General features: G+C 41.0%; 1 protein-coding gene across 1 annotated transcript in view; it reads right to left on the minus strand.

Moving 5' to 3' along the window:
- The window catches only part of SLC7A14 (solute carrier family 7 member 14), a 108899-nt gene extending 89475 nt beyond the window's left edge, over positions 1 to 19424 (minus strand). Inside the window, exon 1 of the mRNA XM_032847936.1 lies at positions 19163 to 19424. The gene's annotated coding sequence lies outside the window, so the exon portion shown is untranslated. The remainder of the gene's footprint in view (positions 1 to 19162) is intronic.
- Between the last annotated feature and the right edge of the window lie 1393 nt (positions 19425 to 20817).

A 20817-nucleotide genomic window follows, 5' to 3' on the forward strand; every position in this document is an offset into this window, starting at 1 on the left:
ATCTCTAGCCTCTCCTGGTTCTGAGGACTAGCAGAAATAAATCTGTATTCTTTCCCATCTTTCAAGGGCATATTCAGTTGTCTCCAGAGAGAACCAGGCTAGTACAGGAAATGAGTCACTCAAGCAGAAGCTCTGGGCTGGAGGTGGGGATGAAGAAGGGTGATAAGGTAGGGGAGAACCTACCTGAGCTCAGCCTCCACTGGGATGAGCAAGGCAAGGAGGTGATGATTCTGAAATGCACATGTAGCTTGGGAGACTAGAAGATGACTAATTCAAGGTTCAGTTCTTTCTGGGAAGTGTGACCTCCATGGCTCTACGGACTTGCTGGATTTGAGCAGGCCAAGTTTAAATAGAGGCAGTTGCAGAAGGGATACTGGCCCTGGGTGTGCCTGCGTGCATGGCATCTCACATGGTTATCACCAAGCTAAAACTACACCAAGACTTGTGCAAATCACCTCCCTCTGAAATACTTTTCCTACGAGAACGGGGTTACAGCAATCACCTGGCTTGGCCTGCCAGCAGTGAGAGAGAGTTGCTTAGAACATCTGTGAGCCTGCAGTTTGGCAGAGAAAGCAGTGATAAAAAAAAAAAAAAATCAGTCAGAAGGGAGGCTGAGTAAGACTTTCTCTTCTTGCTGGGGAGGACTGAGGTTCCGCAGCAGAATGGTGGGCTGCCTCAGCACTGGGTCTTCCTTGTCCTATGGATAAACAAATGACCTCAGCTTCTTGTCTTACTCAAACAGCCCCTTCCCTGCTGTCACCAGAGAATGAAGGAAAAAAAAAAATTGGAAGAGGGGAAAAATACTGCCTTAGAGAAGTAATGGAAAAAAACAAGAAATGGAAGGCAGAAAAATAAAGTGAGGAAATCAAGCCCTTAGGGGCTTTGGACTTCTGTGCAATGATCTACCCTGGAATTGAATTGAATTGAAAATGATCCATGAAATGCATCTTTAAATTAATAATGTGCTGCCAAAGTTAAAAATTTTCCAGCTGTTAAGAACCATGGCAATCTTGTATGGCAGACTTTCTGTCTTATAGATGAGGCATCTCTGGGCCCCCCAAAGCAAAAGGACCTGTGTGAGTTGAGGCCCCCACAGCTGGAGAGGCTGCGAAACCACTCCCCAGCTCCACATATCCACTTGGCTTTGTTTTGGTTCCAGGCATGCAACTCTTCTCTGGTTTCCCCCTTCTCTGCACTGCTGCCACCCCTACCAACCCTTTCACCACCAGCAGAGAGTGGCTCTGTCTGCGGAGAGAAAGTGGGACCACTAATGTCAGGTGAGAAGCCAAGAAGAGAAGGGTGCTCTCTTCCTAGTCCCCTCAGTGCTATGTTCATCTCAAACAAGATTTGGGTTACAGGGTTCAATACCAGCCTAGAAATAGCAACAATGGCCTCTGATTCTGTAGCTATGAAATTTTTTTTTTCCTCTTGCACATTTTTTTTTTAAAGATTTTATTTATTTATTTGACAGACAGAGGTCACAAGTAGGCAGAGAGGCAGGCAGAGAGAGAGGAAGGGAAGCAGGCTCCCCGCTAAGCAGAGAGCCCGACTCGGGGCTGGATCCCAGAACCCTGGGATCATGACCCGAGCTGAAGGCAGAGGCTTTCACCCACTGAGGCACCCAGGTGCCCGTCTCTTGCACATTTTTTTTGCAGTTTCATCTCCTGACTTGCTTTTCTGTTTCACCCTTTCTCTGTGTTTCCCCGATCTATCCCTCTCACTGTTGTTGGAAACTTCTGTCACTCCTCTGGTCACAACGCCTCTGCACAGTAACCTTTGATGGCTCCCACTGATTGTGGCTTAGAGCCTAATTTCTTTTGTGCTGCGTTCGAGATCCAGGAGAGATGAGTTTTACTCATCTTGGAGCCACAGAATTTGTAATGAAACGCTTCTCTAAAAAACCCCAAAAAGCTGAGCCCCGAACAAATGTTGGTGAGGATCACTATATAGTTTATTTAAAAAAAGAAAATCCAAAACAGCCAGCACTGAAACCTTTGCCTTAATATTAAAAGTGGAGTTAAAATGGACCACCCTGAGAGATGTGATGTAGTAATATCCACATTTACAGTGGATATTATCCTACTTCGTGGTTGAAACTGGCCCTGCACGTAAGCTCAGCTGGAAGACTAGGCTGGCAAATTTGCCTCATTTTCTGACAGTGGTTTCTCCTTGATTTTTTTTTTTTTTTTTTTGGTTCCCCCACCACTTTCTTTCTTCTTATGCTAGGAAAGACTTAATGTTCCATGTTTTAAGGGGAAAATCACCTTGAAAGTTCGAATAGTTCCCTGTGTATAAATTAGGCCTCTCGGCTTGGTACATTTGGGGTCATTAGATAATGGCTTTGTGATGATGCCTCTCACAAGTGGCTTCTGAAAATTGGTGACAAATTGAATAATGCAGAACTGAGAAAGAGCCAACTATCTTTATGTGTGGGGTGTACCTTTTACTTTCAAGTCTGGGATATTGGCAAAGGTTTTGATTAGGTGGAATGAAATGTCTCTTCCCTTCTCACTGCCCAGCAAATATCTCTCACATGACTTTTAAAGAGGAAGTACTCAGAAAGAAGGTAATTTTAAGGAAAAGTGCCTTAGAATGAAGGTAATTTCTTTCCCTCTCCTTTTTTCATTGACTTCATTTTCTTTTTTCCTCTCATTCAACATTTCCTTAATATACTCTAGTCCATCAATAATATTAAACTTTAGAATTCTCTTAATCTGAAAATTGCCTTTCAAATTAGTTTTCTTTCTTTCAAATCCCCTGTTTTGTTTTGCTTAATAAATATCTCTCTGCTGTCAGTCTCCCATTACAGCTTATTAGTCTTCCTATACTGTGTTCTTGCTTTGGGACAATCAAATACTCTTAGCTGTTGCTGAAAGGAATGAGTTCCTTAGGCAGTGAAAATAAACTTTGAATTTCTAGAATACGAATGTACTAAGTCCTTAGATGCAATTTATATTACTGATACTTTTAGGGCAAATCTATCTTCCAGAAACCATCCACAAGAATCTTCAGGATTGAGGCTTCTGTTTTTTTAAGTAATAACTTGAATTAATTGGTTAGTTTAGCCCAAAATATTGTTTATTTGACAATTACATGAGAAGAATTAAAATCACCTCACTGACTACGAAAACTAAAGCAAAACAACCAATTCTTGGGTGCCTGTGTGGCTCAGTTGGTTAAGCATCTGCCTTCACTCAAGTCCTGATGGCAGGGTCCTGGGATTGAGCAGCACATCAGGCTCCCTACTCAGTGGGGAACTTGCTTCTCCCTCCCCCTCTGCCACTCCCCTTGTTCTCTTTGTCAAATAAATAAATAAAACCTTAAAAAAACAAACAAACAATCCCCCTCCTTTTTTTTAAACAATCAATCTTGGATGCAATCCTAGGATCCCCATATCATAAGCACTGGGAACTTGGTATTGTTTTTTATTTTAGTAACAATATTCTATACAGTGGTTCTTATTTTTACTAACAGCTCCTGGTCTGTGTTTTTTCCCATTGTAGCTTCAGTGTTAAGCATATTTGTTGAATACATGAAAAATTAACTAGATAAAGAGCCACTATTTTTCTCTTTCTTAGAGAAAGAGAAAAATAGTCATTTCTTAGAATGACTGAGGCCAAAAAAAGATATGAGTTGCCCAAAGTCCCATACTAAATCTTTGGACCCCCAAGTTTAATCCTCTGAAAGACCATGAAGGTAGACCTGCAAGATCATTCTTATTAACCATCTACTCATATGAGACACATTAAGGTTGGTCTCTTTCAGAAAGAATTTTCAAATTGTGGTTGGGCAGTGTGAGTGGGGAGGATTTTGGTGTCAGGAGGCATAGCATTTGAATCTCAACCCTAAAGCTCTTTAGCTGTAAAGCCTTGGGAAAGTCATTTAAATTTGATAGTCATTATATGTAGAATTGGGATAATCCCACCTACTTCATAAGATTAAATGAGTAAATGTGAGCTATTCTGTTTAGGAGTATTATGATGTAGCTATCTTGTTATTCTTGACTTAAAGAAGAATACTCAATAATTGGCCATATTGGAATCACATATGTAAAGAGATAACATCATAATGCTCAATGGACAAGTTCTCACCAGATTCTTAACGTACTGTGCAATGGCACTATAGTATTTATTTATAACTATAACTTGGGGGCAGAAAGGAAGAACACAGAATAGTCACTAAGATAGTATTGAAACAGAAGTTTTGTTTCTATTTTGACAGCAAAGTTCTATAGAGGCATATTTCAGTTGTCTATATTAGGAATTTATTTCTGGCACAATAGTTTATACTCATTCAGATATTTTTTTCCTCTGTATTCTGATGCTGGAATAGAAAGTGTGTCAAAAGTCTGTGTGACTAGAAATGAATTTAAAATGAATCCCAAACTGTCTGTGTAGTTTGTGCCTGCATGGAACCAGGATAACCAGTCAGGTCAAAGGGAGAATAAAAATAGTTAAAATGGTTATTTGGCCTCTTTCAGCGTTAACTGTCTGATTTTTTTTTTAAAAAAACCCTTTAAAAGTTGATTCCTTGGCATTTTGTGGATGAGTCATAGTCACCTATGAATGTTTTCTGTATTGAGAGTGACTAACGGATACAGTTTCAAATGTCAGAGTCCATACACGGAGATTACTGACAAGGATAAACCAGACCCCATGCTCTCAGAGCAAGGTCAGTTCATGGTACCCTCTAAAGCAGAGTAAACAAAACCAGCACAAAGTACAAGAGATGTGCCCCTTACAGAAATAACCTAACCTAACCTTACAGAAAAATCCTAGGGCGGTTTATTCATGATTGGTGGTTAAACTGGGACATCTACCAGAACTCCCTAAAGGAGACTAGCATGTAACTAATAGGAGATAGGCTATGAATTAACAGGCCACAACATGTCTGAAGGCATATCCTAACAGAAGATGAGGACTGCATAGAGACTAGATGGTCTCTGTCTCCTACTGAAAGTATTTGCTGAAATTTCTCCAGCACTAGGGAATATGGAAAGAAGGCCCTCTTGTGAGGGTCCACTTGAAGGACACAACTGTTCCAGTGTTCTGAAAGGTGTTCTTGGGTGGAATCTGAAAGAATTTTGTCTGTTGCAGCCTGGGTGGGACATTTCACGAGACTGTCTGTCTAATGCTGTTGATCCTTATTTGGTGCATACAGCTTATCTGTGATCACTCATTTAGTTTTCTTCTGGTCCTAATACCAGGAAGGGAATGACCAGGGCAACACCCTACATCTTCCTGCCATCGCACCTGACTATATTGCATTTATTTACAAATCAGCCTCTTGGGATTTGGGGGGCATAGCTTGATTCTGCAGAACTAGAGAGCTTTTGACAGAACTGACAAAATTGGGTTTCTTTACCTAATGTGCCTGGTCAGACTGTGAGACAGTCATGAGTCTATGAAGCCCTCCCTGAGAAGCCAGTTCTTGGATTTCTCTGCCCTCTTCTCTACTTCTATTTCCAATATGCTCTTTACTCAAACACCACCTGTTTTTTTTTTTTGTCTTAAAATGACTCACCAGAAGGAATTTAAACAGAAAGTGTGAATTCCACTGATTTTCTAAAAACAAAAAACCTATCATTGTAAACTTTATGTACACTAAACTAAGCACACCATGCTGATCAATTCAGGCAAAACACTTCACTCCTAAAGAAGAAATGGTGTGGGATTTGTCTTTTTTCATTTTCTTGGGTGTTACCAATTTTGCTTAACTCCAACCAATTGTCTGGTTTCTAGGATTATGAATCTAATAACCTGCTACTTACAATGAATTTTGGATGAACTTTGGTCTATTATCAAATGATGGGAGCCATGGACCCTGTCCTCTTTCCTCTGGAGCACACTGTTCTCTGTGATAATCTGTACTTGAGCAATGGCCATGATTGTATATATATCCTCTAGACTAGAAACTGAGCCAAGCTCTTCCATAACCAGCTTCTTAATATGATAGATGGGCCAGTATAGTATGGGAGGTGGTAAGTTGTGGATATTCTAAATAAGGTTTCGGAATGAACTCCTGGGCAGTGCAATTAGTCATTTCCATCCATCCTTAGGGAATTTTGCAATGAATTGGGGGATGGGGTGGTGGAGAGTGGGAAAATGCTGTGTTAGAAAGCATTAGAAATAAACCCTCAGAAAGGATCGAGCAGCGTGGAGGGAAGAGCATGAGCCCGGGAGTCAGGGAATCTAGCCACAATATTGCTTTTGACTGTGCAACCTTGAAGAAGTGGCTTCACTTCTTTGGTTCTCAGCTTCCACTGTGTAAAATGAATGGGTTAATTTAGATGATTTCTATTGGATGTATATTGAATAAGAGGTGGAGGAAAGGTGGCCAGAGAAAAAGAAGTGGGGAATAACCAATCTCAGAACTTAAATATGCCCATACTAAGTAGACTATGAAATAAAATTTAAGACTAAGTACATCATGAAATAAATTTAAGACAACAAGCCTGGATAAATTAATAGGAGTGTGCAGATGGGTAAAAAATTTAAACCTGTTACAAAGAGGTCTGGTGCCCTCGGATCTGAAATCCTCTCTGATGTGCTATGTGTGCAAGCAACTTCATTTTTCTGAAGGATCCCTCATGTAGAAAATAGAGAAGCTGTGATTATTTATATGCAAGCATGAATAGCATATTATTTACAGAATCACCAGAGATTAAGATGGCTTCTGTTCAGGCTGTGCCTCTGTAATCTCTGGCAGTTTGAAATGAGGAGGCAGGGGAGGGTGTATGAGGCGGGGGAAGAATGTCATGCCCGTGTATTTGGCATGACGTTTGTCTGTGTTTCTGAGAGAATGCGCTCATGTAGAAGCAGCTCAGGATCTGATCTATCATCTGGCTGTAATGAGGGAACTATATCTTAATAGTGAGCAATGGAAAACTTGGAGCTTCATAAATACTTAATAATCACATTATGTGTTACATTGGATTATGTTCAGATGATGAATAAAATTCCCGAAGGCAGCACAGAGAAGGACAAAATGCTATGGGCTAAGAGGACAGACAAGACTCCAGTTTTTGTCCTGTTACTAATTTGCTGCTGAACTTGGGCAAGTCACTTGATATCTCTGGGTTTTATTACTTCAACTGTAAAATATAGAGAAAGGGGAAGGCTAGGCTGATTTCTGAGGTTCTTTCTAGCCATGGAGTTAGACTTTGATGATTCTGGTGTTGGCCAGAACCAGCCCTGAATTCAGTGGTATTTCTAAAATATTCATAAAAACTCTATTCGAAGGATAAACTTCAGGTTGAATTAATACATCCACCCAGCTGAATTCAAGTTTCGTCAGTCTTTCTGATAGGACCTTCCACTATTCCCAGCCAGGTCTTTAACTAACCACATCAGCCAGCACATAATGTCATTTACATGCACATTTCTAGCATTTGCTTATGATGTTCCCATTTCTACAATGGCCTTCCCTCTTATTTACCCACATGAGGAAATACTTCATATCATTCAAAGTACAATTCCAATGTACTTCTTCTATGGACATAAATCATTCCCTGGTCTGTCCTTGAGACTTCCTCATAACATGTCATAACATATATTGATATGCTGCACACACGATTAGTGGAGATTTTATCTGTCTGTCAGATTGTTGCTGAGGGGAGGGATTGTGTCCAGTGCTCAGCTAGACCCACGCCCGTCACAAAGTAAGTCACAGTGTTTCACCAATGAACTGCAAAGATTTTCAGAACCATGACTCACCCATCTTGGGTCCTTGTATGCCAGCCTTTAGTCTGAGCCCTGCAATATGGCATGTTAACCTCTTGGGACACCTTGCTCCTGCTAATGTTAGAGGGGGATTCTTGTAGAAGGTTCTGAGGGTGAGTTTGAAAACTATTATCTCTGACCTCATATTTTCCTTCTTAATAAAATTATGGAAAGCCCAGTGCTGCTTCTGAGCTGCTGCAGACTTCTCATGAGTGTGACTGGCTAGATTTTAGCTGGGGGAGGATATCAAAAGTAAATTCTCTCCATATCAGTTAGGGATTTAGGGACTATGAACAGCACATTACTTTGAGCACTCTTTCTCATTGCAAGAAGAGCTGTTGGCATTTTGGAGTCATATTATTTTTATTTTGCAAGATTATCCTGCCTAGTGCAAGATATTTATTATCCTTCGATCCCCAATGATTGGGACAATAGAAAATACCTCTTAATGAGGTGGCACTGCTCCAGGTTGAGAACAATTGATTTAGAAGAAGAAGGACTCCCACATTATAAATACCACTTTCTTGACATGCATGTTTCAATCCAAGGTCTTCTTAACCCATAAGATTTTGGTTTAACTGTCAACTTTGGTTTAAGACTGGGTATCAGCAACTTGAGAGTCCTGTTCTGTTTGAGAGTTATTTTTGACTGAGAAAGACTGAAAGGATGGAAAACCCATTTCTTTCTTTTATATAGACTTTATAGTTTGTAAGGAGTTTTAACAAATGTTATCTTATTGGCCCTTCTTGTGATATGAGGAGCATATTCTTTTACTTCAATTTAATAGGTATAAAAACTGAGTCTTAAAGAATGGGACATCTGGGTGGCTCAGTGGGTTAAGCCACTGCCTTTGGCTTGGGTCATGATCCCAGGGTTCTGAGATCGAGTGCCGTGTGGGCTCCTTGCTCGGCAGGGAGCCTGCTTCTCTCTCAGCCTCTGCCTGCCTCTCTGCCTCCTTGTGTGCTCTTTCTCTCTTTCTCTCTGACAAATAAATAAGTAAAATCTTAAAAAAAAAAAAAGAAGGTGAATGGTGCTGGCTTAAATTTCACAGCCATTTCAAAGTGGAGACTAGAAACCAGGTCTCCGCTGACTCCTAAACCATCCCCACTCTCTATAAAGTATCTAGAAAAAAACAGAAGCAGGAGTAAACTTATGAATTCTATAGTTGGTTTTGGTATTGGTGGGATATGTAGCTATTAAGTATATAATATATATATTATTGTATTATATAAATTATTATTATATAATCACACACCTGTCAGAATGGCTAAAATCAACAACACAAGAAATAACAGGTGTTGGCAAGGATGTGGAGAAAGGGGACCCCCCACTTGCACTGTTGGTAGGAATGCAAACCAGTGCAGCCTTTCCAGAAAACAGTACAGAGTTTCCTCAAAAAGGTAAAAAGACAATTCCCCTACAATCCAGCAATCACAGTACTAGATATTTACCCAAAGAATACAAAAATACTAATTCAAAGGGATACACACACCCTAATGTATAGAGCAGAATTATCTACAGTAGCCAAATTATGGAAAGAGCTCAAGCGTCCATCAACTGATGAATGGGTAAAGAAGAGATGGTATATATAAATACAATGGAATATTACTCAGCCACAAAAAGGAATGAAATCTTACCATTTGCAACAACATGGGTGGAGCTAGAGAATATCATGCCAAGTGAAATAAGTCAGTCAGAGAAAGAGAAATACCATATGATTTCACTCATATGTGGAATTCAAGAAACTAAACAAATGAGCAAAGGGAAGAGAGAGAGAGGGAAAGAGAGAGGCAAACCAAGAAATACACTCTTACCTATAGGGAACCAACTGATGGTTACCAGAGGGGAGGTGGGGAGGGGATGGGTGAAATGGGTGATGGGGATTAAGGAGTGAACTTGTTGTGATGAACATTGGGTATTTTATGGAAGTGTTGAAACACTCTATTGTACATCTGAAACTAATATTACACTGTATGTTAACTGGCTCAAATTTAAATGAAAACTTTAAAAAAAATTTTTAAATTTATAAAGAATAAAACAATGCATATAAAATACATAAACAAATATTTATATATTTATGAGTTATTATATAATCATATATTTATGGAGTAAAATATATGTACATACTAGGCTGTTGTCAGAGCATTTTTGCTTATTAGATATGATATATTAAGTGAAGGATGTCCATGAACAGATTTAGTGCATGTTGAAATCTACAGTGAAATAGATGGGAACTGTGGTGTACTGTGTTTATGACTAATTTGGTAAGGTAGGCTTACTCAGAAGAAAATGAGTTTCACACATGATTTTGAAAGCTTTAGTCTTTTTTTTTGGACTGAATCCCACCACCAGGAAGTGACTCTGGAAACTCTCTCTTCCTCTACCTTAAAAACTGTCTAGATTGTTACTTTGAGTCAAAAAGTTAGAGACAAGGGGCGCCCTGGTGGTTCAGTGGGTTAAGCCTCTGCCTTCGGCTCAGGTCATGATCTCAGGGTCCTGTGATTGAGCCGTGCATCAGGCTTTCTGCTCAGTGGGGAGCCTCCTTCCCCATGTCTCTCTGTCTGCCTCTCTGCCTACTTGTGAACTCTCTCTCTCTGTCAAATAAATAAATAAAATCTTTAAAAAAAAAGTTAGAGACAAAAGCCAGAAGATGCCATTGAATAATGAAGATGTGCTAGGGTGACTTCTGTGGCCTTAGAAGGTGCTGAATCCTGCACCAGCATCCATGCGTTTGTGGCAATGCAAGCAGTCCACATGTTCTGGGAAAAACACAGCAGAATGGTCTTCAATACACGCAGCGGCTGGCAAAGCACCAACATTCAATACTAAACCTCTGAAAAAATTGATCAATGGCATGAATTCAAAAGGACAAGAGCTGTCTTGCAGAAAGACAATGCAGATCACCCTACAGTTTCATCAGCTCCAGAGACCTGAAGTTCTATTTACTCTCTTGATTGCTGTTCTAGCCAGAAAATATAGGTAAAACCGTAATTCCCCCAGAAAAGGGGCCTGTGTGTTAAGTGTCCTGTAAATGATGCCCATCGGTTATTTGAGAGACCAGTGCTTTTCAAAGAGGCAGTGTGCATGCTGGTTAAAAGCACAAAGTTTTATCAATTTGGGCAGATTATTTAACTACTTTGGGACCCAGGTTTCTTAACTGTAAAATGGGGATACTAGTATTACCAACATTATAGGGTCATAGTAAGTGTAAATAAGTCAATAATTGTTAGCTATGGTCATTAGAGCTGTTATTATTATTGTTTTACTGAGTAAAGTATTAGCATGAAATGTGAGCCTCCAATAAGTAATGGTATAAAAATAAGAATCTTGATTTGTTTTTTTTTTTATGTGGGCTGAATGAGGCAGAATATGGATAATTCGAATCCTGGCCTCATTTCATAGAACCATAGAATGTTAGGGCTCACAGGATCTGGAAATTATTTAATTCAAATCTCTTAGAGATGAAAATGATGAAGATAATGGTTTAAGGGCTAATGTGCCCCTTAAATCCTAGCCCAGGTTCTCACAAGGATCTGGGGTTTTGATGCTTTTCTTCTGGCTCATCATCCATGAAATTTCTACTTGTTGACTATCCTTGACTCAGAAGTTCTTTCACCTGAAGGGGCAAATGGAGACACTATGAAATCCAAATACATATACTTTCCTACTCCTAGTTGCCCTGGTAAATTTTGGTGGCTAACCTCATTGATCAAATAGGTTTTTATGACTAATGAAAAGATGCCTGAGGTTGAAAGTTGCAAAGAGCAGTGGATGGAGAGAGAGGAGGCTCAAATCTTACTTCTGCCTTTGCTGTTAACTTGGGTGACTGTTCTCAGGCTCTTCTCTGTCAAATGAGAGAGTTGGGTTATGTGATTATTACAAACCATTGATGCGATAATATATTGTACAAATATAGTCTCAAATGAACCATTAAGTCTTTATAATTATGAAGATTATTTTGTCATCAGAATGTTCAAACACCTGAATGCAATTGTTTTTTTTAAATTTGCTAATCATTTAAGAAACAAAGAAAAATAACAATTTAATACACGAACAGGCCATGGAAGCCAGCTTGCTCATTTGTAGGACAGTTTATCGGGCTGGAATATTTTGCCTTCAGCAAGTGAGAGTCAGTTAATTCTAGGCATTTGGTTATTGATTTGCTAGAATAGAATGATCGATTTTTCTTTCATTTTTGTCAGTAACAACCAGTTAAAACTCTTAGAGGAAGGCCCAATTATTCCTGGAAAAGGATAATATTCTGTGCTCTTCCAGACTGGGATGTCAAAGCTCTCTAATTAATGCATGTGCTTTAATTCTAAGCTAAGCTCCTTTTGAATTTAGGAACAATAGTAATTACCAGTCAAATACTTTCTCAAGGAAATAATAAATATCTCTTTAAAGTAAAAGTGGAAAATAACATACAACTCTATTTAAGCTTTGACTTTATGGAGTTGCCTCATCGCAGTGAAATGCAAGATCATCAGCTAATGTGTCCCTTGTTTTCTGGAGGAAAGCAGCAAGACCCAATTCTCAGGAGCAGTCTGTCTTGGCCCACCACAGCCTACACCCCCAAAAGGGTTACAAGTCTGGTTTTCAGGGTAAGATTTGATGTTCTGTGCTTATCTCCTGTTTTATTTGCTAAAGGAAAATGCAGCAGCGTATACTAATTTCTTGGCTAGATGAGTGTATGGCATGAACTGACCTGAAACCATGGCCTTAATTCAACATGTTTATTGAGCATTCATGTGCCGGGCTATAGGAGTTCCAAACACCCATGATTACCAATATAGGGCAAGTCTCAGTTACTTTATCAAGCAAATGATTGCTTGCTAGCAGCACAAATTTCAAAGCTACATTGTTAATTCTCTTTCTTTTCTGAGATATAAAATTATTGAAATCTCCCAAGCTAAAGACAGTGAAAAGTAAACTCTTTTCAGCTCCAAGGTAGTGTATTTTCCTCCTTCCAAAATCCAAGTCCTTCCGAGAGACAAACAATTCCAATGAAATGAATAAACCATGATTCCCAGCAAAAGGTGTCTATTTTTAAAGCCAGCATGAGCTACTAGAGACCAGAGTTGACAATGCAACTAGTTTTCCCTTTAGTAATATAATTTCATATGCAACAAAGGCCTGAGAACGGCACACTTGGCTGTTACGTGGGGCTGAGAGTTATTTCAGCTATTTCTTTGGCATAGAATCTTATCAATTACCATTCGTGCCTTAACAAAATCTGAATAAAGGTAAACTAGGTTCCAGAAAAGGAAATAACTTGCCGGAGCTCCTGGAACTAGAGATAGAATCTAGAGCCCTTAGCTATACTCAGCTTGATTTCTCAGGGGCTTCTGCCCGCCCCCATAAAATTATTACTGCATTGAATTTTCAGGATTAATAGCAAACATAATAGAGTTAAGACTCAGCTAATGGAATAGCTTCCTTTGCAGGCTTATTTCCTATAATGCCCGAGCATTGTGTTAATTTTGTGTTATAAGAGAAAAATACTTAAGTATCAAAATGACGATCTATTAAAGAAGGCATGATTGTGTTTTTGTCTGCGATTTCCTGACCCAGTCAGAGGTATAAAAAAGCACTCCTACTTGAGTTATAAACACTGTAGATCAGGGTTTAGGAATAGGCAAGAGATGCCAGGTTTGGCAGTAAATGTTAGCTAAGTTGTAGGAGTGCTGACAGCATTGTCTCCATCTTTGGCCTTTCATCTCTTTTGTGCCCATGCAGTGAACTTCCTTAGGGCTACATGTTCCAGGCCCCTCAGAAGTTAATGTGTGTCTTGATCAGAAACGGGAAGGCTTGTTCCGACCTTCCCTAAAGTGGCACACAGAAGTCTCCACTTCAGATGACCAATAGAGATGACTGGCACACAGGTGTGCCACTTTAGGTAACTACCCCTTTACCTCACCACAATGCCCTTTGTTCTATAAAAGATGTGGATTAAGATTCAGAGGGGGTAGAGAATAACTGCATCGTGCCCTGGATCTTCTGGCCTCCCAGTTTCCCCTGTCAGTAAGCTAAGCTTCCACTTATGACCCCCAACAGATTTTACTTTAGAGAAGGGATGGTGTCGAGACCCTTTATTTAAGGTCAGAATTCCTAATGTACCTTTAAGAATTCAGTCAAACTGGTAGTCTTTACTTTTATATTGGGTTAATCAATGCATGAAATAGAATTATTTTTGTTTTCATCAGTTCACGAGATGGGTAGAAGCTCATTAAATCATCTCCTTCATCTATCCATGCTGAAGAATATCAATAATACTTTTTCTGTTATCTGAACCACTATCGTCATGACTGGTTAATGGCTGGCAATTGACTTAGACCTTTTAGTTAAAGAGGGGCTCCTGGTGGCTCAAGTTGACTCCTGATTTTGGCTCAGGTCACCATCTCAGGGTTTTGGGATTAAGCCTGCATCAGGTTTCCCACTCAGCAGGGAGTCCACTTCTCCCTCTCCCTCTGTCCCTCCCCCTGCTCATGCACTAGCTCATGCCCTCTTGCTCTCAAATAAATAAACAAATCGTTTTAAAAAAACTATTAGTTAAAGGGTAAAAGCTGTTTCAGAACCACTGAGACTTTCTAGTTTTTTTTTTTTTCTGGAAAAAGGAAAATATTCAGGGCAAAATAAAGTAAACCATGAGCAATAAACAGTATTTCAGTTCATAGGAATTAACCAACAAGATTTTTTTCTTCAGCATTCTACTTTTCAGGGAAAAAAATTACAACAAAAGCAAAATATATTTTTTCAAATTCAATGTGAAGTATAATTTATTTTATTCCTTGATATACCACCATATTTTAACATATTTAGAAATCTGCACATCATAGTTTTCCTACCACTCATAACTGGATAGTGTTAGTCATCTAACTCACTGAAAATAAACTTCACTTACATGGGGGAAAAAACAAAATATATTTATCTGGGATTAAAAGTGTTCAGAAATGCATTCAGTTTAAACTACCCTATTTGTTTATATACTATACAATCTCTATAAGAGATTATCAACCATTACGTATCAATCATGCTCTCTGAAAAGGACTTTCATTTACCTATACTTTGAGTCTCACAATAACCCTTTGAGATGGGTGTAGCAATTCTCATCACCATTTTACAAATGAAGGAGTGGAGCTCCAGAGGGCCATATAATGTCACCAAGTAGGAAGTGGCTCACTTACTACTATCTCTAAGTCCTGTATTCTTTCTATATTTATCATACTATACTTACTAAGACAAAATGCATGTACATAAACACATAAACACACACATATATACATGTTGTTACATGTATATTTAATATGCATGTGTGTGTGTGTGTGTTTATGTATAAAACCTGAATTTTGAATAAGAACTTCCAGGTTATTTCTAAGCTGGAACCCAGGAAACTAGCAAGACCCATTCCCGGTTTCACTTCATGGTAAAATGCAATCTATATGAAGCAAATCCCATGGTTGCCAGCTCCTTTAATGAGACATATACTGTCCTTGCTAGCCTTATTGTCTTGAGCCTATTTGGGCTTTTGGGGGTGTCCTAGGCCACAAGTGGCTTTTCCTCCTTTGTTGGAAGAAGTTTTAAAGCACTGTCCCTATTTCTTCTTCACGGTTCCAAGTTCTCATTTCCCGTGAGGATGTTTTCAGCAATTTCCAAAGCAGCATTGTCCAATAGAACTTTGTGCAATGCTGGAAATGTTCTATATCTACATTGTTCAATTAAGTAACCATTAGCCACATATGGCTATTGGGCACTTTAAATATGGCTAGTGTGATTAAAAAATTGAAGATTTAAAGTTAATTAAATGCTAATGTTAATTAATTAAAATTTAAATAGGTACATGTGGCTAATGATACCATATTGGGCAGAATGTTTCTAGACAGTTTAAGATTATGGTTTACAGGGCCCAGAGCATCCCAGCAACAACATCCTTCCAGGATCACTCTGTGAGGGCTCAATAGAAGTTATGTATTTAGTTATGAATTGTGCCTTAGTTGGTTCTAAATGGGGTTTGAAACAAATCTTTAATATTAGAATTAAGAAGGTATATAGGGATCTTTAAGTAAAAGATAACAAATGAAGAGAAAATATGTTGTGGTAAATATTGAGATAAAAGAACAGAACATTACCATTTGAACTGAATTTGAGTTTCTAAACTTTAAACATTGGAATAGGACAGAACAATTCAATTCAATATAAAAATTTTCTTCTTGCCAGTGTAATTATTAGGGTTACAAGAATCCAATTAATAAAGTTGAGATTTTATTAGGGACTGAAGAGAAGCAAGAAGAAATACATAGAACATCAGATTTGCTGCATGTTAGAGTGGACTAGAACTGTAGGACCACCTCTAATGAAATTATCTACTTGACAGAATTGTGAAGTTTCAATGAAATTATTTATGAAAGCACCTAGGATAGTGCCTCACAGTTGATTGATATTAGCACTTATAATGATCATTTGATTCTGCCTGGATCTTTTAAAGGCCTCTTCCAAGTACCTGTGAGAACATAGGAAAATGCTTAGGATAATTTATTTGAAAAATTATTTTGTTGGGAATAGACCATAGAAGAGGAGGTACAGGCAACACAGAGGCAAGTAGAGAAATGTCATAGCCACATCCCCATTTTCAAATTACTACCATAGGGAGAACTGTTGCTGAGGAAGGTGGGTCAGGTACGTTGGGTCAGACAAAAATGAACCAGTGAGATCAGAGGGAAGAAGAATAGGAAGAAAATGTAGGTAACACAAGTGTTTGTATTTTAGGTATTTGTATATGTGGCTTTTATTGAATGTACTTTACTGATGCTAATGTTCTTGTCAAAAATAACCCAAGAAAGAAGCAGGGAAGACTATTCGAGTCACTACGAGGGTAGTGAAAAGGACACTGACCTTGGAATCGAGTTATTGGGGTTCCAATTCTAACTTCTCAATCATGAGACTTAGACTAATCATCATCTTTTGGTCCCCAAATTCCCCTTCTTGGAAAACAATGATCTGCATGATGCTGAATGATCTTTAAGGTTATTCCAGCCCTAAAACTCAAGAGCATAATTCTAAATATGAAACCACTTGTGGGCTTTAGTCCTCCAGATCCCATGAAGCTTTGCTGCTCTATCAGGAAAGCCTATTGTTTTAGTCCCCTAACTTGTTTCTGGAATCCTAAATACCAAGTTGTGTGAAGAGTGGTAACTCAATCAGCATGCACAAAAGCAGTTGGTATGGTGGGAGTGAGTGACAGTGGGTGGGTGAACAGATTAAAGAGGAATGGGTTGGAAGAGAGTAGCATGTGTGAAAAAGAAAGTAGACCTTCCTCTTTTGGCATTCTTTTGCTAATTTTCCAATAACAGCTATACAAAGCCAAGTGCCAAAATGAGGGCATGAATATTGCTTGGAGTTTGGAGTTAGGCAGACCTGAATTTGAATCCAAGCTCTAGATTCAAGACATCTAACTTCATTTTTCTTATCTTTGTGATATTTACAGTTAGCAGCTATTATGAAGATTAAATGAGACAATATTACCCAGCAGATTGTAGATGTTCAGTAAATATTTTCTTAACTTGGCCTCCCCAAATTGGTTCAATTCTTTCCCATTTTACCCATAATATAAAAGACTAACCAAAGAAACAGCCATGCAGGGCTGCTTAGAGATCTATATCTAGAGGATGTAAACAATCTGTGGAGGGGAGGGAAGGGTGCTAAAGAGAGGAAAAAACCATAGCCAGGAATAGATAGCCCAGGTTCGCCATTAATGAAGTGAAGCCTCACAATTCTCTGTTTCCTGAAAGCCACAAAAGTGTTCATCAGAATAACAACCTAACTGCTTTTCCAACACTTTACCAGTAGGGAGATTCACCGCACAGACAGAAGACATAGAAAGCGGAGCCACACATCCTTTTCCCACCTGAAGTTAGCAAATATGGATTCTGGAGTGACGCCCACTCCTTGCTCCTCGACCCGAGATCGGAGTACCTCCTTCCAAGAGGAGTCCGGGGGAAGGCACAGAACCGCGGAACGCAGAGCACCTATACCTATCTCTCCAGCTTGCTTATTCCATATGATCCTCCTTACATGGTTCTAACGCAGTTTCTGCCTGGGGGAAGTGCTGGGAAGCGGTGAGCCGCCCGTTCTCCCGCGCTATTAGTTCCCGGCCTCGCCGAACTTTCAGCACCGCGGACAGCGCCCAACCCTGCTGTCCCCTCGCTCTCAAGCCCAGGCTCCACCCTGGTGCTGCTTTGCTGCCTGGGATGTTCTTCGGGACCCCTTACCCGGGGGGATTGGCGGATTTACACTCTGTGGTCCTTGGCCAACTCCTTCCAGGGACTGGCCCCATCACTCAGAAGATTACATCTGCTCCCCCTCCCAAGTTTTTCCTCTGAATTTGCATCCAGTTCAAGACTCTCAGTTCAGGCAGGACTCTGAATGGAGTCTCGCACAGATAGTGCGGTGAGGAGTGCCAGGAGCAGGCGAGAGAGCCCTGCTGTTCTAGTTTTCCTTCTATCTTTCCTGTTTTCCCTTTGCTTCTAGTCATTCGGCGACTTCTATCTTACTTTTCGATCACAATCTAAAATACACCTGTGTGTGTGGGGGGGTGACTCTCGTGAGGGAAGAAGGTTTGGGGCTCCATCACGCGAGGCCACACTGCCTTACTCTGGTCTTCTGGATTTGTTCTTACAAACGGATGTATTTGGGATGGGGGAAAAAGGAAGATCAGATGGGATGAATAAGTGCGGGCGAGAATCCTCTCCCCGGGGCTGCCCTCTCTGGCCAGAGATCTTCCCTGGACATTTCTCCCATCACGTCCTTCTCGATGCCCCGCGGCGTATCACCACTCTCTGGGGACAGATACCCCTTGTGTAGCGCACCAGCCCGGTCTGGGTATCAGGCTCAGGGGGAGTCCTTTTGAAGAGTTTTGCTCCCAGGTAAAAGGACAGATGTTGTCCCCGCCCTCCCCTCGGGCTACGGCCGGAAAAACGTCCCTTCCTTTCCGTGGGCTCAGTCCGAGGCCGATAACCTAGCTGCGGGAGCTGGGTGTATGACAAGGCAGGGAGAAAAGGACAGGCCCGGCATCTGTGGAGACCCAGGCGACCCGGACACTGCTCGAAGCTCCCTCCTCTGTCTCACTCCGGCCGCGCCAGGGCTGCATTTGCCCCAACCCCGCCTCCCCTGAATCGGAACCTGGAGTCCCCCGACCCCGGACGCTGTCCAGACCCCATTTCTGGCCAGATACAAAGAGACCCCAACCCAGCTCCTTCCTTCTTCCAACGGACCCCTTCCCGGAGGGCGCCCTCAGCCTCCGCGCCATGTTCCTGTTTCCCCCCTCCCTCTGGCTCCGGCTCCCTCGTTCATTCAACAAGAAGCGACCATCCTATTCGTGGGGGTCTAGTTTGGGTGCAGGGTTTGTGGAGGGGGACAGACTGCGGCGAAGGGTTACGTTAACTCACCAGAGGGCTGGAGGCGATTAACAGGCTGCGGGGACTGGTGGCTAGTCGTCTGCACTTACAGCGCCAGAGTCTGTCTCTCCCACTGTGATGCGGAGTGGCGGTGGCAAAGGAAGGCAGGAGGTAGCCGCAGCTGCTGAACAGCTCCTCAATTATTCAGTTCGACCCCCTCCTCACCTCTCTCCAGGCAGCCTGTCAGTCTTCTCTCCAGCTCGCCTGTCTCCGCCTTCCTGGAGTCACGTGGGCGGCCCATTACATTATTGAGCTGAGGCCTCTCTCCAGACGCCCCCGCCTCCCAGCGCGCGCGCGCGCGCGCGTACACACACACACACACACACACACACACACACACACACAGCTTTATGCCACTCTCAACTTCTCTGTGGTCTACTGAGCCTCCGGGTGCCGTTTCCAGTATCTCAGGCTGTCCTAAGGCTTAGGGGCTCCTTGCCTGTTCCCTGCCGTGAGAAAGCAGGGCCAGGCAGAAGTCTGCAGTGTCTGTGTGTTGAGAAGGCATCCTCCAGCAGCTCCACCTTTGCTGGACTTGGCGCTGAACTACGCAGGCTCTCCAGACCTGCTTCCTACCCTCTGAAAGCTTCCCTCCTCTGCTGAGCCTTGCTGTTCTTAAATTTATTCCACTTCCCCAGCATTACTGGAGAGAAGGGATGGGAGAGATTGATTTCGTCTTTCTTCCTAAAAAAGATAAGACCCTCCTCCTTCTCCAAAACTCAAGCAGGTCAAATTCATCTTTGGGTTCTCAGCATCTTATGAATGGAAAGACTGTGGGTTTGAGATTTGAAGACCCACCAGGAATTCTAGTCTGTGTGAGCTTGGGTTATTTAACTCCTATGCTTCCTTTTCTCATCTGTGAAATGATCACCTCACAGGACTGTTATGAGAATTCTAAACAATGATGTTCTTGAAATTGCCTAGCACAGTCCTGGACACATACTTGTAACTCAATAAATGAGAGTTCTTCCCTTGCCTCTATTAGAATAAATTTTAGAAAACAAGAACAATGTGATTTGTGCCAGCAGAATGCAAGTATTTTCTATGAAATTGGGTTGGGCATCTGTGAGGTTAAGCTAGAGAGATAACCAGTCTGAAATGACGCAGGAGAGACACAAGACTTATATTTTTCATTGGTTCCATTATAGTAAGTATCCCAGAACTATGTTACGACTCAAAAGGATGAGGACTACATTGTACTAATCCAGGCATGTCTGGTCTCATCAGAGAAAGAATTATTTAACATGCACTGAGTAGACTGATATAGATGGAAACTGCCCACACGAATTCTTGCATCTTTGGTCCAAGCCCTCAAAAATACATGGAAACTGATGAAATCTACCCTTGGAAACAAATTCACTGGACTTGTGTTTCAGAAGAATACTGGCTGACTGATACCCCCTCCCTAGGATAGAGCAGTTCAAATCTACCTTTAGTTTGTGGATTTTAGTTTAGAGGCTCTGGTTCTCCCCAGAAAACTGACTGAATGGTGCCAGGACAGTCTTGGTAAGTACACCTAGCTCAAGCTCATTACTATCTTGGATCCAGATCTGAAGTCTTGAGACATCCCCATAATCAAGATTATGAGAGTCCTGCAGGGTATGTCAGACCTCCTGGGATACCCAAGAAGCTCTGAAATATTGCAGGAA

Source organism: Lontra canadensis, unplaced genomic scaffold, assembly GCF_010015895.1.
Source record: "Lontra canadensis isolate GAN:19392208 unplaced genomic scaffold, GSC_riverotter_1.0 scaffold196, whole genome shotgun sequence".
Lineage (NCBI taxonomy): Eukaryota > Metazoa > Chordata > Mammalia > Carnivora > Mustelidae > Lontra > Lontra canadensis.